Source organism: Schistocerca cancellata, chromosome 4 (genome assembly GCF_023864275.1).
Source record: "Schistocerca cancellata isolate TAMUIC-IGC-003103 chromosome 4, iqSchCanc2.1, whole genome shotgun sequence".
Taxonomy (NCBI): domain Eukaryota; kingdom Metazoa; phylum Arthropoda; class Insecta; order Orthoptera; family Acrididae; genus Schistocerca; species Schistocerca cancellata.
The window spans coordinates 562237427-562256170 of NC_064629.1; the positions used below are offsets into that span (position 1 = coordinate 562237427).

Genomic DNA, 18744 nt, shown 5'->3' on the forward strand with positions numbered 1-18744 from the left:
ACAATGATAGTGCCGATGGTGGAAGTGATACTGATGGTGTAGGAAATGTGTAGATAAGTGACATGTCGGAATTCTTTCCTTGAAAATGCAAAAATTGCAGAAGGTAGCAGTGATTACTGTGTTAGTATTCCAGATGCTGAATATAGTTCAAAAATGATCACATGTGCGTAAAAGTAAGACACATAGGGAACTACTCGAAGACTGAAAGCTCTGAACTAAACATACACAATTTAAAACCTAATACAAAAAATAAGTGTACAGAAACAGATACACATCATACAAAGAAAAATAATGATAAAACTAATGTATTAATAAGAGATTCTGATAAGACGTGTGACATCTACAGACTTTGATGCTGATAATGAAAGTATTTGTGGTGAGGTTGCAGCTAAAAATAGGAAAAAGAGGAAACACTCAAATTCCAAAAATCAGTTAATTAAGTGGATTTTGCGACTCAGAAAAATGAAGACTGTATTAATTCACAAAATTCAAAGTGCCTCACTGTTGTTAATGGTTCTATTCAAGACATAAATTGTGAACATCATGACCATACTAAGAAAAGTGTTGCAGAGAAGTGTTCTAAAAATTGGAAAAAGAATGTTTAGGTATTGGGTGTTGACAAAAATAAATACTAATGAATCAACATTGAAAACTGAAAAATAAAAAATTTAAGAGACAGTCCAAAAGATCTAAAAAGAAAACTGCTTTGCAAAGATGTGCTACTGGACAAATCTGGGAGCCTGACAACATACTAATTTTGGATACTGAAGAATCAAGAGGATTGTGGCATGAATAAATGTTCCAAATCTGGGCCAAAAATGTGTGTGTGTATGAATGAAGATACTTCGTGAACCAGAATTGTGATATAGGGAGCCTGTCATGATTTGATGAAATGAATATCTGAGGCGTATGCTATTAAGATATTCCCTTCTGGGTAATGGCTGCGTATAGATGCAGGTTTTTTGTCTTTTGTGCTCATTCTGTAGAAGAGTATCAAAAGAACAGCTAGATAAAAAATACTTGCCCCACTCATCAGTACTATTTGTTAACTGCTGAGTATGAACATTGTTTTTAGAAAAATTGATTGTATTATCCTTTCAGATATGCAATGAATATCCAGTTGCAGTTTACAGGGCATTTATTTGAAAATCTCTGCTTCCTTCATTTGCATATCAGAGAAAAAGTACCATGTACAGTTAAGACTACCTTTAGATAAGATGAGGTACAAATTTTCATCAAAGGTTGATAATTTTACACTATGCTTGTCCTAAAGAATGATCCCCAAATGATTTGTGGCCTGTGAATTTAATTTAGGACAGTGTTCATGATGATGATGATGATGATGATGATGATGATGATGATGATGATGATGATGATGATGATGGGCAGTGATTTGGGTAATGACATTGAGGATTTATGAAAGAGCTGTTTTGGCTATTCAGTTTTGCGGACATAACTGTACTGTAAAATTGGTGCAGTTTCACATGTCATAAAGCAAAAGCCTCCTTCAGCATAGTTACAGTTTTACCTGTAGAAATGTGTTGAATAACAAGCTCATATGTACACCTAACAAGTATTGTTGATTGTGTCGTGTGTTCAAACAGTCCATACTGTAATCAGCATAAATTTGTAATGTGTGCCTAATGAAGGAAATGCGAAGGAAGATTAAAGTTGTCATAAAATAGGCTAAAGAATTGAAAAACTGTGCTGCAGCAAGGGCTTTCAGTATAACAGAGAAGATGGTGAGAGATTGGTGAAAGAATCAAGATGCTATTTAAGAAATGCCAATGAAAGTGTTCTATGAGGAGAGGAATAGCTTGTTAGCCAGATTTAGAAAATAGTGTTGCAGGATGGGTACAAGAAGAGGCAGAATTGTTGCTACAAGAAACATGATTAGGGATTATGCATTGAAGTGGGTGTGAGCCAATCCAGAGCACAGCAAAAGGTTTGAAACAGTAGGTTCGTGCAGTCATTTCATGAACAGAAAAACCGGGTAAAATGGCAGAAAGCGAGTATTGTACAGAAATTACTGAAAGATCTTTACTGTAAAGTTAAGAGTTAAAAGTTTATTTACATGAGTCGAAATTACAACTTTCCACTATCCCATACTGGAAATTTGGCTGAAACTCCAGTGGACTTAGATATAATAAACAATAGAACTGTGGAAACAATGTGTGAAAACTGTTCAAATCAGAAATACAGGCCATGAAAAGACCATGACTACAGTAGTATTAACATGTGTGGCAGACAGAACAAAGATAAAGCCTATGGTCATTTTAAAGTGGAAAACCATTCCTAAAATAAAATTTCCACCAGGAATTTTTGTACTATGTCCCAAAAAGTGATAGATGGACAATAATGGTGTACAATTGTTAGTAGAAAATACGTGGCAGAGGCAAACAGGTGCTCTATGAAATCAACAAAGTTCGCTTGTGTAAGATATTTTTCAGTCATATAACTAAGAATACAAAAAATTACACAACTTGAAGCAATGCTGAGATTGCTGTTACACTGCATATTTTGACTTCAATGCTATAACCTATAGGCGTCTATCTTAATAAACCATTAAAAGACCACATGTGTGAACAATGGAACAATTGGATGATGAGCAGTGAAAAATCATAAATGACAAGTGGAGCTATGTTGGCTGCATCACTTGATGTTTTGTGATTTCATCATAAAATAATGGGAAAAATTGAATGTGGAAACAGTGATCAAATTCTTCAAGAAATGGGGGGGGGATTTCCGGTGCTGTGAATAGCACTGATGATTTATGGGATACTGATTACGAAGCAGAAATAGATTCACAAGCTGCAGAATGGGAGCCATGTTACGAGCTTGTCAACAATGCAAATGAGGATGTACTTCAGGAGCTGCATTTTTAGCCAATGATTGTGGGGATTTTGGAGTGTTTTAAATGCATTGGTGAGTGATACATTTTATAATGGTTTTAGTTTATATAAATTTCAATATGTTTCATATCTGTACTATAAGATGACCCTGGGTGTCTTTTTTATGCTTCAATTATTGTCTTATGTGCCAATGTGTAGTAATAAAAATGTATAGTAATCAAAACTTGTTTGTGAAAGCTCTGTCTTCAAATTTGTGTCACACACACTACTGTCCATGTTTGCCATTTTGCTCCGCCAAACATATGAGACCATAGTAGTATGAGGTTTAGTAGAAGTAGCAGCTTTATTAATCTGTAGATCTCTTTACAAGGATATAGGACATATCAAAGTATTCACAAATTTAGATCAATTTAAAATAAGCTGATTCATATACAAAGAACAACATACTTCTAGTTAGAGACAATCATTAGATTTACTCCTGATATACAATACTGTTCGTACAAATAACTTTCTAAATAATGTAATGCCATTGTTCACTCATATCTCACTATCGGTCACTGCACGCACTATTATTATTATTATTATTATTATTATTATTGTTACTATTATTTTTAATTGTGTAACATTTTTTATCAAACCCCTATTCGGTTTTAGCTAAGTAATCCTTAAATATATAAAATGTATTGCATAACAGGTACTCTTTAGCTGCCTTCTTAAATAAGTGTATTTTTGCAATTTCTTTAATCTCTTTTGGTAATTTATTGTACAGTTTTATTCCTTGGTAGAAAATGCTGTTTTGAGTTTTATGTTTATTTTTTCTTGGTAAATTTGAGTCTCTCTTGTTGCATGGTCTTGGACAGAGCTGTTTGTGCAGTAATTAACAGTGTTATTTTTTATGTGTAGAACTGACTGGTAAATGTATTCACATGGAGCAGTTAACATCCCTAGTGTTCTGAACAGATCTTTATAATGAGCTTGAACAGTATTTTTGGTTATTATTCTTATGGCTCTTTTCTGGAGTTCGAAAATTGTTCATATTTTGTGCATTTGTTCCCCAAAAAATAATGCCATAGCTAAGAACTGAGTGTACATATCAATAATATGTTATTAAAAGATACTGCATGTTACACACTGATGATAGGATTCTAAGGGCATAACATGCCACTGACATTCTGTTTGCAAGTACCTTTGTGTGTTCACACCACTTAACTGAGAATCAGTATTCATTCCTAGAAATTCTGCATTTGTTACAGTCTATAGAGGTGCCATCTACATTTAATTTAACATTGTCATTTTTCCTCTTCAAACTGAAATTCATGGCATTAGTTTTCTCTACGTTCAATGTCACTTTATTACTTATTGACCAATCATAAACTTTCTTGAGTTTAATTTTCTTACTCGGCAAGGAGTTCTCGTTTTCTCTGTGACTATCATACTGCTGTCATCAGTGAAGAGGATTTATTCACCATGAGTAACACTACTGGGAAAGTCATTTATGTATATCGGGAACAGTATTGGTCCTAATATGCTACCTTGCGGAACCCCTATATTAATGTATTTTGGTTCTGATAAGTGTTTTAGTAAATGTTTAGATCTATTTGAAGTATGTGTTATCTATACTCTTTGTACTCTATCTGTTACGTATGATCGAAACCAGTCATTAGGTACCCCTCTTATTCCCACTGCTTCTAGTTTATTTAATAGAATCTTGTGGTCGACTGTATCAAAGGCCTGAGAAAGATCCAAAAATATGCCTGTGACACTCTCATCTTTATCAAGAGCATCAAGTACAACTTTTGTGAATTCTACTATGGCTCACTTATTTTTGCCACTTCGGAAACTAAACTGTAATTCACTTAAAAGATTGTATTTATTCAAGTAATTCTTTAATCTCTCTTTCATAATTGCTTCTATTATTTTTGAGAATGCTAACAGCAGGGAAATGGGATGGTAATTTTCTATGTCTTCTGCATTACCTTTCTTAAGCAAAGGTACAACTCTTGCCTGGTTTAACTGCTCTGGAAATGTCCCTGATGTGAAGGATTTATTTATTATATTAGTTAAGGGGCCTTGTATAATCTTTGTGCATTGTTTCAGTACACGCATTGGTACTTCATCTAAGCCTATTGACTTTTTACTTTTTACTTTTTGAATGGTTTTTACTGACTTCATTCTCTGTTGTTGGAAGTAACATCATTGTATTTAGTGAAACATTATTTACAGGTGTTATATTTGTTTGGGGAATTTTTGCTGTAACTTCTCTGCAATATTTAAAAATGCTCGTTTATGTAGTTAGCTAAGTGCTGTGGATAATTTATTACTTTACCCCCTTCCCTTAGCAGTATGTTATTCTGCATTTGTTGGCCTCTCCCTGTTGCCTTTTTTATAACATCTCGAACTGCTTTGCTTTTATTCTCTGCATTATATATAATTTTGTCATTAAATGACTTTTCTGCAGCCATCAGTACCTTCCTATAGATCTTTTTGTACCTATGATAGAAATTTAAGAATTCTGGATCGTTAAGAATCTTTCATGGAACTGAGGTGTTAGTTTGGGAGCAGTCTTTTTTAAACAAATTTTTCACTATCAAGAAAAACTTGTATAGAATTTTTTGTTTGTCACACAAAATTTCGAGTTAATGTCACGATTATTGGGACTTGAGGTAAAGAACAAGTTTTCTCAAGATGTGCTGCTGGGACGCTAGTATTCAGTTGTATGACAAGAACGGACAATACAGCAAGTATACAAAACAAAGAAAATTTTAATTTGATGCTATTTCCTCTTAAATAAGTTATTTAAGTGGACGAAGAAAATTCCTGTGATCTCACTCGGTGGCCATCTTGGTTTAAGTAGGACCTGTGTGCTGTGTGCTGTTCGTTCTGGATGAATGACTTCGTGTCTGTACTACAAGCTAAGAAGCTTCTTCTTGCAAAAATGTCACTTATTTTGCAATATACGAGAAACATCACTAAACTGTTCAGTTTAGGTATTAAATAATTTTACTCTGGTCTATGTATAAACAGACATTGGAAACAAAGGTAAAATTTGTCACATTTCTTACGAAATTACCTGAATTTGTGCAACATTTGTCAGAAATTGTGTTAATCATTATTGCTCCTACTCCTGCTACGACTACATTACTGTCTCAATTGAAGTTCGTCAGTTGTAAGATATAAACAAAATGTTGTTCAGGTTCATTGTCAGTAGTGTGGGGCATCATGTAAGGGCATACATAAATAAATATACCTGGGGTGGTTTTGTCTAACTATGAACATCTTGAATTGGAAAGATTACAGTGTTACTCTAATGATGTACCAGTAAAGTTGAACATTTTTGGGCTGTTCATACCCAGAGAGCTCTAAATGCTTGTTATATTGATAAGATTTCTGACAAAAACTCTTGCATAAAAATAATTGTGGATCTCATTTAGAATATAGTGAATGGAAATGTGTACGATCTTTCACCTTTCCTAATTTTTACAGAAAAGCAACAGTTGTAAGAATGTCTCCTCCCCCCCCCCCCCCTCAGACAGGATGCTAAATTTCCTATAAAACATCTGTGGTGTGTTCCTTAAACAACTGTATAAGATATGGTTATTATGCTGTAGCAATGTATATTCGGCACTTGAATGTAGCTTAAAATTTTGCCTTGACAAGAACCAGAGCAATATGGAGGACACAAAAATTGTACTTCAACATCTAATGACTTGTATATCTTGATGTGAGTGAAAAAGAGGGGTTAATGTGTCAGACTAAATATACTTCTAACAGATTTGGCCATTTCATGTGCTCCTAGCTATTAAGTGCTCGAGAATAAGCATAGCATCAATGAAAGTATTTTAAGACTTCATTTTATCTAGTCCTCAGATAAGTGAGAATAGGTAAGCACCTATCTGGTGTGTTTGTGGAGGGCAAATAGCACATTGCTAAACACCTTTAATTTTATATCAGTTGGAATCAGGTGGTGGTCAGAACTGCCTGTGTTAGAATGAGCTTGCCTTTGTTTGAACAAAAATACAGATTTGTTCACATAATACCTGCTCCAAAATAACCAATGCTTGAACAGTTCAAAACGTTCTGTTCCTATTGTGATAATAAATTATATTTAAAAAAAAGATAGGTGACATGGAACGTCAGTTGCAAGTATGTATGTTGCACATATTATTACATATAAGTGACACAGTTTGTACAGTAATATTTCTCTTTGCTCTGTTACAGGTATGTGAACTCTTTCTATGGGGTCAATCAATAAACTATTCTCCAACCAATTTAAGTAACAAGTGACAATCAGTTATCTTTAACGGTAATGATAAGAGAAAGGATTAATTCGCCCCAATGCTTCACTTTGTTTTGCATTTATTGTCACACCCTTCAGTGTAAACCACAGAACAAGCAAGTGTAACAATGAGAGAATATTTGCACTCATAATATTTGCTATATAACTTAAGAATTACTTAGTAAACATAGGAATCTAACATTACTCCTTTTTAACAAACATTACCATAAACAATAAACGGTTAATAAGTCCCATAAACTTCAGCAAGGGTCACTTCTCAGTCTCTGAATTAAGTCAGTAGGTGACATACGGGACACACAGAAGTACATTAAATGTTAGGCCATTAAGGGCGATCACTCATTAAGAATTATAACCACAAATTAAAGAAGATTCATTTAAAGCAATTAACATCAATAGCAAATAATTAAATCACATCTCGGTAAATATATCAAAACCAAATCTTTCAGTTCTATTACAATGTTGGATTGTGGAATACGCCGGATTACCATCACAGAAGGCTAAATTTTACCAAACAGCTATTTCTCCAAACCTAGAACTACCTTAATAGTGTACAGTACTTAGGTTATCCAGAATTACTCTAATTCGCCTTTCTTGGGCTTAAAGGTGAAGTAGATAATTAATGTCTTACTTCATTCTTCTGAAACATTGAGCGGCAGTAGACACTCGGGCCACTCTTATGCCAGGGTGGCTCGGGAAAGAGGATGGCTCCACCAGGAGGAGGAAACCTTCACCCGAACTGGAAAGGGAACTCATCTAACACGAGCCACTAGGTTCGACAAAGACCAGTTGGCGGTTTTTAATCATCAACAAAAGCTTGCTGGCCAGTAGACGAAAATTAGAGGCAAAGATAGCTTTATTTGTGCTCACAAGAATTGGTAACTTCTGCAAATGAGATTCCGGCAGAACTATCGCCGTAGTATCAATACGGGACTTCGGAGCTGAGAAGAGCAAGTCAACAAAGGTCTCCACCCAGTAGGCCCAACATTTCAGACAGACCGAGCAACCGAAATCAGTTGTGGGTAGGTGGATTACCAAATAGAAACTCTAGCACTACCTGAAATAAAATTAAATAGAGCACTTAAATGCCACAGGGACTAAACTCCTTAACACAAGAATATATACATAGTAATGACTACTAAAGTTAAATATGCCTACATACTAAAACAGATATTGGCGATCATTAACATGATTCATATTTCAGACATCCATAAAATTAATTGGCTCTCTCTCTCCGCCAGACAGCACAAGGTTATTTAACATTTTACAACGTTCTTATCCAACGAGTGACCTACGCTGCCCATGGGAAAACAATGGCTTGCAGAAGGTTCACAGCCAAAAAATTTTTCTTTTTTCTTTTTCTTTGTTTTTACAACATGCACCTTATGTCAGCATGGTGTTCAACTGCTCGATCATGCAAAGGGGCAGTAACGCACACGCAAGGCAATTTCGAATAACAAACTCGAAGCAGATACACATTGCCACACAGTTATTAATAGCTCCCACAACACGGGGAGATTAGCCCTGCCAGATGACGACTGTTGCACTAACTAGATGAAAAATCTTACTGTCAGCGACACCACCTTTTGGAGGTTATTGGCAGCCGCAGACGGACTTCATAGCTTCTGCAGCCCATGCACGGAAACCAAACATTGTACACGGATTTACTGTCTCTTGTGTCCTCATGCCCTGGGTTCTTGGGCCCATCCAGACTAGCATAGAGGGACCGACCATCCCGCTGCAGAACGGTCGTCCAGGGCCAAACACTCAACTCAACTGCCTCGTCTGCCCTCGGCACGGCACACAGCGCCTCCTTCCAGCAGGTGCGCTAGCAGTGCACTCATGGAGGCTCCGCAAAGCCCTCTAGGAAAGTGTGGAAACTCCAAACAGGAGGAAGCCAAGGGAAAAACAAGAGCCGTGGCAAACGACACGGTTCAGTATGTAGTAACACAGAGAGAAGTGGTCTTTGTGACCAAGGGAGTATTGTACTTAGAAGAGTATGAAACAAATCTCCATTTTCTTTCCCTTTATTCTAGGTTACTAAATAAAATTTAATTTTTAAATGTATTTTGAGTAATCAAAATTACAAAAGTTCTTCGAATCCAGGTATTTTCCTAAACAGTTAACATTAGTGGTTTTAAATTTATGGCATTTACTGATTCTACATTTTGATAATATAAGGCAAAATAAAAAAATGAATATTATACATAAAATTTTATCTTCACTGCCTTTTTATGTTAACTTAGCGTGTCCTGAAATTTCCTGGGCTAGTCCACACAGGTAAAGTTTTAAAATGTGCAAAGTCATTACTGTTTCCTGCAGGTCGTTCGGCTGAAATAGATGTTTTATTCAACACTAATGGCTAGTTCCAACCTTGTCATTGTTGCATTGAAAATGACCAGTTTTGCTTGATAAAGTGTTTGTGCTAGATAGCCTATGTGGAAATTCTTATCTTTCTTTCAGTTTGTTGAGCCTGTGGTGTCTAACTAGAAGAAATCAGGCATTGTGTTTAATACTCGACATAGTTCATTATAACATCGTTCGAATTTGGAGGTAATTATTTCCGCATTCAGACATATGCAGTAGCATATTGTATTACTGTGTGTGGAAAGCAGAAGATGGTTTTCTTCCATTTTCCTAAATCAGATTTATACAAAGATATTTACTGATGTACTAATAAAGGAAGTTATTGAGCTCAGTGACATCAGCTCTCTATTGAAGTATTGTTGTTTGTTTGACAGTTGTTGCTTTGCCTAATTATTTGGTGATCACAGGCATCAGGTGATGCCTGTTGCATTCACTACTTCATTTTGGGTGTATTAATTAGTAAATCTCTGCAATTGTGGACTCAAGGTTGTCAAATTAAGATGTCTGTGGTAGTTAAACTTCTAATATTAATGGAACAATGTGGTGAAAACAACGGTCTTGGTTGCAGAATTTATTTTGTTGCTTTATTTGTTTGTGATGCGCATTTCACCTAATACAAGGCACTTTCAGATTGCCCTACATTACTTAAAACTGTGTTAGAAAGGCTTGATCCTAACTTGCAAGTTAGAAGGTTACAAATTTAAATTTCTTTGAAACTTACATTATAGTATTGGTAAGTGGTTTTTGGGTGCCACAATACAGGTGTTGGCAGAAACAGACTTCCCCATTATATATAATAAAATAAATTGAAGCAAGTATATGCTCATGTTATATGTTAAGTGTAACACCCAGTAACCTATGGATAAATAAAATAAATTAGAATATGGAAAAGTTCATAGAAGTTGGCCTTACAAACCGTACAATGGCAATGGTCTGTGTGGGTAAGAAAGCAGAAGACAACTTAAATTACATTGCAGGTCTATGTAGCATATCCCAGTGGATACAAGGCAGAATCAGGTCAGTATGTAGTCTGTCATATGGTAAATACACTAAAGGCACCATTGTTAGTTATCCGGTGTGGTAAACTACACTGAATAGCATGGGGCATCCTACAGCAAGTTTTAGTTTTTCATGAAAAGTGGCGTTGGTACACAGTGAGTTAAGCTGCATAGTTATACAATAGTTGTTTTGAAGCTTTCTTAGATTAAGTTAAATTTTGCATATAGGCAGTAATATAGAAAACTTGGGCTACTTTATAGTAACACTGCTCAGTAAATTATGTTACAACTCAAGTGTTGAGATTATATTTAGTGAAGTTAGGTACAGACATAATCTAAAGAGATTTTTTTTTCAGGATCGTGTACAGAATGTATGTAGTCACATAGTTGGGAAATACCTAGTCCATAGGGTAGCTGGTAGTGTCAGTTAGGTCATATAAGGTGCAGTTTGGATTATACTAAAAGTAGTAATGTTGTGATGTGACTAATTTATGCAACATAGCATAGAGATATGTCCTTCTCCATTACTTTTGTGTTGTCTACTAGCAAAATATGGACACAACAGGCCATACAACATGGAAACTATGTACAAGTGCTTCAGCATTACTAATGTGAGTACAAACTCATTTTTCTATGATTAGATTTTGGTGGTAGCCATTCAGATTAGTAGCATAAGCAGAGCAGCATATAGATTACTGTATATAATCATAGACTGAACTACGGGACTGGTACAGGGGCACGTGAACTGAGAGCTAGATTGTGTTTTGACAGTACAAGATGCAGCCAGTGCCTGTCCTACGGTACCTGTAGGAATGACAGCTGTGTGAAAAGATGCTGTGATGGGACTGCTCATATGATGGATATACATCACATATTGTACTGTCAAAGTGTGCCCTGTACTGGTCCTGCAGTCCTTTCTGATTCCATATTGTAATGTACATGCTCATCCGTGTATGCTACTAATGAGTGGCTACCACCAAAAACTAATCATAGAAAAATGTTCGATGTCAAAGCACTTACAGCCTTTTTCCATGATGTATCACCTTTTGTGTCCATAATTCGCTACTAGACAGCACAAAAGTAATGAAGAGGGACATGTACTGTGTCGCATAACTGAGTCAACTCATCACAACATTAGTTACTTTGAATTTATTCCAAACTACAACGTATGTGCTGTAACTTTGACACTACCTACTAGCCTGTGCACTAGATATTTCCCATCTATGTGACTACATGCATTCTGGAAAAAAAACCTCAATGGATTATGTCTATAGCTAACTTCACTAAATATATTCTAATACAGTCCAGTTTTAACATAATTTACTGAAGGCATTGTTACTATAAAGTAGCACAAGTTTCCTATACTATTGCGTATATACAAAACACAGTGTAATCTAAAAACCTTAAACTGTAAAACTATGCAATTTAACTAAGGGTGTACCACCAGTGCCATTACTGTGAAAAATGTGCACTTGTTGTAGTCAGTGTGCTGCGGCACACAGTATAGAATATGAAACAGAAGAGTGAAGAACAGTGCATCCAGTGTATTTACAATGTGAAGGACTACAAACAGCCATGATTATGCCATGTATCCATTGGTCAGTACTATACAGACCTGCAAGTTAATTGACTTAAATCTTCTTCCACTTTCTTACTTGTACAGACCATAGCCACTGTAAATTTTTCCATATTCTAATTTATTTTATTTATCTATAGGTTACCAGGTGTTCTGCTTTTAACATGTGACATGATCATATACTTGCATAGATTTATTTTACTGTATATGACGAGGTCCCCTATTTTTGCCAACACACTGATTGTTGCACCCAAAACCCACTTACCCACACTATACTGGTAAGTTTCAAAAGAAATTTAAATCTTTGTAGTTGCAAGTGAGGATCAAGTTTTTCTCATAATTTTATAATTAATGTAGGTCAATCTGAAGGTGCCTCATACTAGGCAATACATATCATGAGTAAATAAGCAAGAAAGACAGTTCTTTTCATCATATCCTGCTTACTAGTTGCTGTATCAACATGCCATGAAGTGAAAATACTTTTCCATTAATGAGCATATATTTTGAAGGTCATATCTCATGTATTTTGTATTAATTTTATTTGGACACGGTCATATAGCATTAGTTGCTCATTCGACTCGGTTCAGAAAAAGTTAATAGTAGACACAGTAGGTTGTCTTGTTTCCCAAATTTGCACCCCATTGAGAATGTGACTTACAATTTATTACTAATCTAAGAAAATATAGGATGTTCTTGCTTTTTAAAACTTCTGTCATGAACCTGTATGGCAGATTAAAGCCCTGTGGGATCCCATTCCTATTTGCAGCTTTAATCTGCCAGAAAATTTCAGAACAGTATACATTCTGCCACTGAGTGAAAGGTCCATTCTTGAGTTGTCATATTAGTGTGAACTTCATCATTATCTTAGTTTCATGAGATGGTCTGTTATTAGAATATAAAGTGGCAGTATTATGCGCTCTGAACTGTAGTGTTAGTAGAATTGTATAATACAAAAATCACTTTAGATAAATCATTTTACACCATTAAAATGCAGATAGTGTGTTACATACACTCAAATTGAAACCGCATAGTGTAAGATTGTTAGGAGGAAAAAAGGTAGAGGGTGCTACAGTGTCTATTCTTTAGGTGGTGTTTATACAGTAATTAAGGTGAAATTGTGCTGTTACTACTGGCCTTTGCTTGTATGGTTTTCTCCAACTATTTATATGAAGAGTGTTGTGGCAAATATTAAGGAACATTAGGTTGCTGCACATTATGTGGATATAAGTTTGTTTTGGATTAGGTATTCAACAGTGATGTGAGACTGCTCTGATAAGTCTTTGTACTGCCATTACATACTGGTTTTGCGTGAGTGACTAAATTTTCACTTCCTTTGATGCTCTGGAGTTGCGAATCTAGTGACAGACAATAAGACAGTTCAGGTAATCTGTTACTTGGTTCCGACATGTTCTGCAACTGACCATGAAATACCATACATCAAATGTGTAAAATATATCGATGTAATTACAATGAATGTAGAAACAGCTTCTTTTTCTTGTGCCTTTGCCCTGCCTCAGCACAGGATCAGCATAGTTATTAATGGATGTAAGATAGTTATTTTAGGGGTTTCTGAGTGCCCTTCATGTCGCCACTCCATTACCATGCCTGCTTCTCCCACTAGTATGAAATGTGTATATGCCAACTGTCTGTGTGTAGTTCTATTTATGTGAAAGTGAGCGAAATTTTTGTGAATGTCAGAGAGTTGTATAACCAAGGTGGGACTTGCGTACCAGCCCACTATTCATGTAGTGGGATGTGGGAAAATGCCTATAAACCACATCCAGACTGGCCAGCACACCAACCCTCCCCCCCAGGGGGTCCACACCTCTTTTGTGGATACGTGCGTAGCGAGCACGGGACCCCGAGCTAATGTGGCCTTCCTTCCTTTCCGAGCTGCATACCTTCCCATTCCGCATCCTTCCCCATCCCTATCTTCGCCCCTCCTCCCCTCACCTCTGGCTCTTTCCTTCCCTTTCTCCCCATCTGGGAGTATGGTTTGTGCCTACGTCCGGAGACGGACGCTCGTAAATGTACTGCATTCTTTGCCTTCCTTGCTTTTATGTCTTCTTCCTTCCTTTGTCCTTCTCTGTCTTCTTCCTTCCTTTGTCCTTCTCTTTTCCTTACCTCTTCTTTCCCTTTTCTCCGCTGCGGCGTTTGAGACCTCTCTTCCTTCCTTTCCCCTTCTCTTTCTTCCTCCCTGTGCGTGTCTGAAGGCCGACCCACGCCCTTCGTGCGTAGCCGGTGACGGGGTAACGCGTAATTCCCCGCCCCGGGTAGACAGGTAGGACACGTACGTACCCCCTGGTAACGGCCAGGCCCAGGGAGGGGTGATTACCCGAGCTGATACCTTCCGCAAATGCCGATTGGTCCCTCCGTCCGTTTGTCGGGAGGTGTGACCTGAGGTGTGAACAATCACCTAAGGCGGGAGTGCCCTCAGAGAGGGCCCCCACAAGGGAGGAGCGCGCCATCGGAGACGCCGGTAATCATGGGGGATTCTTCCGCAATGGTTTCCTCACCTTCCACTAAGTCTGCTCACAAACGTAAGTATACTGAGTCTCAGCCACAGACGATTCTTCCATCGTTGCCACAGTTCCTTGTTGTTTCTCGGTCTGATGAAGGTCACGACTTCTCCACGGTCAACCCTTTCATTATTCAGAAAGGTGTCGACGCAATAGCAGGTCCTGTAAAGTCTTGTTCCAGATTACGGAATGGCACCCTGTTGTTAGAAACACACAGTGCCCTCCAGGCACAAAAATTGCTGCGTACTTCTCTGCTCCACACCTTCCCTGTCCGGGTGGAACCGCACCGTACCTTAAATTCCTCGCGTGGAGTCGTTTATACACGCTCCCTCGATGGATTGTCTGACGAAGAAATTCAGCACTATCTGTCTGACCAGGGCGTAACGGCAGTTCATAGAGTAATAAAACGGGTTGACACGAACATCATTCCAACCCGCACTGTCTTCTTGACATTTGACACAGTTCAACTCCCATCGAAAATCAAAGCACGCTATGAGAAAATTTCCGTTCGCCCTTACGTCCCAAACCCTACGCGTTGCTATCGATGTCAGCGGTTCAATCACACCAGCCAGTCCTGTTCCAATCCAGCCAAATGTGTTACGTGTGGCAAGGATGCCCATGAGGGTGCTTGTCCACCTCCATCCCCTCGCTGCATCAACTGTATGGGTGACCACGCTGCTTCCTCTCGAGATTGCCCCGTTTTTAAGGACGAGAAGCTCATCCAGGAAATAAGGGTGAAGGAAAAGGTGTCGACCTTTGCTGCTCGAACATTATTCGCCAGTCGCAAGCCCACCGTGCCTCAGACAGGAAAATACAGCACTGTCCTTGCTTCTCCTCGGCCAACAAAGGAGGCGGCCACGCAGACTTGCGACCTCACCTTTAGTACCACGGTCGTCAGATCGGCCAGCGCAAAGATCGCTCGTTCAACCTCACCACTTTCGCCTGCCCACTCTATGGCTCACCCTTCGTCGGGTTCTGCTACATCTCGAGCCCAAAAGTCGGACGCCAAGTCTTCGAAAAAAGAGCATACTCGTGAAGAGTTTTTACGTACCGCAACTTCACAACCATCGGTTCCTCCTTCATCTAAACAACATTCTTCCAAGAAGGCTACAAAGAAACCCAGTTCCTCTCCTCCTCCGCCAAGGCGTGCCCCCTCTACAGCACCACCTGGCGGAAATCGCCCTCGGCCATCTTCTGTGTCGCCGAGGCGCACTGCTGGTGGCCGGTCAACCGGCCGATCGCTGGTGGCAGGGACTGCTCCTGACCAACCTATGGATCAGGATCTTCTGCCTTCGGCTGAATGCCATTCCATGCTGTCGGTTGCTAGCTCCGAGCAGTCTTTGAGTTGACAGCAACTTTGGTCACATTCCTCCATTTTCTTTTCACCCCATGTCCATTATCCACTGGAATATCCGCGGCATTCGAGCCAATCGGGATGAATTGTCGGTCCTCTTACGCTCCTACTCGCTGGTCATCTTCTGTCTTCAGGAAACAAAGCTGCGTCCCCATGACCGCTTTGTTCTCCCTCACTTTCAGTCCGTCCGATATGACCTCCCCTCTGTTGAAGGCACTCCAGCCCATGGAGGACTCATGATTCTTCTCCATGATACTCTCCATTATCACCCAATCCCCTTAAACAGTTCCTTCCAAGCTGTCGCCGTCCGTCTTTCCCTTTCTGGATACACGTTCTCTCTTTGTACTGTATACATTCCATCATCCACACCAATGGCACGAGCTGATCTCCTTCATCTTCTTGGTCAGCTTCCACCCCCCTATTTGCTCGTTGGGGACTTCAATGCCCACCACCCGCTTTGGGGATCTCCTCATCCTTGTCCACGTGGCTCTCTATTGCTAGACGTCTTCCACCAAGCGGATCTAGTTTGCCTCAACACTGGGGTCCCCACATTTTTGTCTGCCTCCACGACACATTTATCTCATTTGGACCTTGCGGTCGGTACTGTTCCGCTAGCTCGGCGCTTCGAATGGTTCGCCCTTGATGATACACACTCGAGTGACCACTTTCCATGTGTCCTTAGACTACAGTCTCCACTGCCATATATGCGCTCGCAACTCTGGAAATTTGCCCAAGCCGATTGGACACTTTTTTCGTCTCTCGCGACATTCGATGACCGTCGCTTTCCCAGCGTCGACGATGAGGTCACACATATTACCGACGTTATTCTTACAGCTGCGGAACGTTCAATACCACGCACCTCCGAATTGCCCCGGCGCCCCCCAGTTCCTTGGTGGAACGAGGCATGCCGTGACGCACTACGTGAGCGGCGACGTGCTCTACGCAATTTTCGTCACCATCCTACTTTGGCCAACTGTATCCGCTATAAGCAGCTCCGTGCGCGATGCCGTCGCGTCATCCGCGATAGCAAGAAGGCGAGCTGGAAATTCTTTACTAGCTCATTTAACACCTTCACTCCCTCCTCGGAAGTTTGGAGTCGGCTTCGACGGTTCTCAGGCGCGCCTAGTTTCTCCCCAGTCTCTGGGCTCACTGTCGCGCATGATACCTTAGTGGACCCCGTCGCAATTTCTAACTCGTTGGGTCAGCACTTTGCTGAGATTTCGAGCTCTTCAAATTACCCGCCAGCGTTTCTCCCGAAGAAACGTGCAGCAGAAGTGCGACATCTTGCTTTCTCCTCTCCAAATTACGAAAGCTACAATACTGTTTTCTCCATGCGGGAACTCCAACATGCCCTCTCTTCTTCTCGCTCCTCCGCCCCAGGACCGGATGGAATCCATGTCCAGATGTTGCTGCATTTATCAACCCATAGTCTGCGTTACCTCCTTCGCCTTTATAATCGAATTTGGACCGACAGTACCTTTCCCAGACGGTGGCGGGAAGCTATTGTCGTTCCCTTTCCGAAACCTGGAAAGGACAAACATCTCCCCTCTAGCTATCGTCCCATTTCTCTCACGAGTAGTGTCTGTAAGGTTTTGGAGCGTATGGTGAATTACCGTTTAGCTTGGTGGCTGGAATCCCGCAGTCTTTTAACACCTGCCCAATGCGGATTCCGAAAGCATCGTTCTGCAGTTGACCATCTTGTTGCTCTCTCCACTTACATCATGAACAATTTTCTACGGAAACGCCAAACGGTAGCAATATTTTTTGATCTGGAGAGAGCATACGATACCTGTTGGAGGACAGGCATCCTCCGCACACTGTTCTCTTGGGGCTTTCGAGGCCGGCTGCCCCTTTTTCTTCGCGAATTTATGGCAGAGCGCACATTTAGGGTGCGGGTGAACACTACTCTCTCCCGTACTCCCTCCCGTACTTTCTCCCAAGAAAACGGGGTACCCCAGGGTTCCGTGCTGAGTGTTGTACTGTTTGCCATCGCCATAAATCCAATTATGGATTGTCTCCCTCATGATGTCTCGGGCTCCCTCTTTGTGGACGATTTTGCGATCTACTACAGCGCTCAACGGACCAGCCTTCTTGAACGATGTCTTCAAGGATGTCTCGATCACCTCCACTCGTGGAGCATCGAAACTGGCTTCCGTTTCTCACCCAGTAAGACCGTTTGTGTCAATTTTTGGCGACGTAAGGAGTTTCTTCCGCCCTCCTTACATCTAGGTCCTGTCAACCTTCCGTTTTCAGACGTCGCTAAATTCTTGGGTCTTATGTTTGACAGAAAACTATGCTGGTCCTCCCACGTTTCCTATCTTTCGGCTCTCTGTCTGCGATCGCTTAACACCCTCCGTGTCCTGAATGGTACCTCCTGGGGAGCGAACAGAGTGGTCCTTCTCCGCCTCTATCGCGAGTTAGTGCGCTCGAAATTGGATTATGGAAGCATAGTCTACTCCTCTGCTCGGCCGTCTATTCTTCGGCGTCTCGATTCTATCCACCACCGTGGATTACGTTTAGTGTCTGGAGCTTTTTACACTAGCCCTGTGGAAAGCCTTTATGCTGAGACTGCTGAACCTCCGCTGTCCAATCGGCGAGCAGTCCTCCTGAGTCGTTATGCTAGCCATCTGTCTTCCATGCCTGCTAATCCAGCCCACGACCCTTTTTTCGACGCCTCCTTTGATGTAGGGTATGCAGGCCGCTCCTCCTCCCTACTACCCCCGGGAGTCCGCTTCCGTCAACTGCTCCATTCTCTTTCCTTCCGCTTTCCTAAAACCTTCTTGA

The 18744-nt window shown here is 40.0% G+C and overlaps 2 protein-coding genes across 6 annotated transcripts in view; both read left to right on the plus strand.

The window, feature by feature from the left end:
• The window catches only part of LOC126185065 (dnaJ homolog subfamily C member 21-like), a 248681-nt gene that overhangs the window by 25584 nt on the left and 204353 nt on the right, over positions 1 to 18744 (plus strand). The window lies entirely within an intron of this gene.
• Positions 195 to 18744, plus strand: part of LOC126185066 (methyltransferase-like 26) — a 78538-nt gene continuing 59988 nt past the window's right edge. Inside the window, exon 1 of one of the 2 annotated variants that reach the window (XM_049927829.1) lies at positions 195 to 2925. The gene's annotated coding sequence lies outside the window, so the exon portion shown is untranslated. Of the gene's footprint in view, positions 2926 to 3323; positions 3346 to 18744 lie in introns of those variants that run through there. The other variant, XM_049927830.1, reaches the window with a different exon arrangement.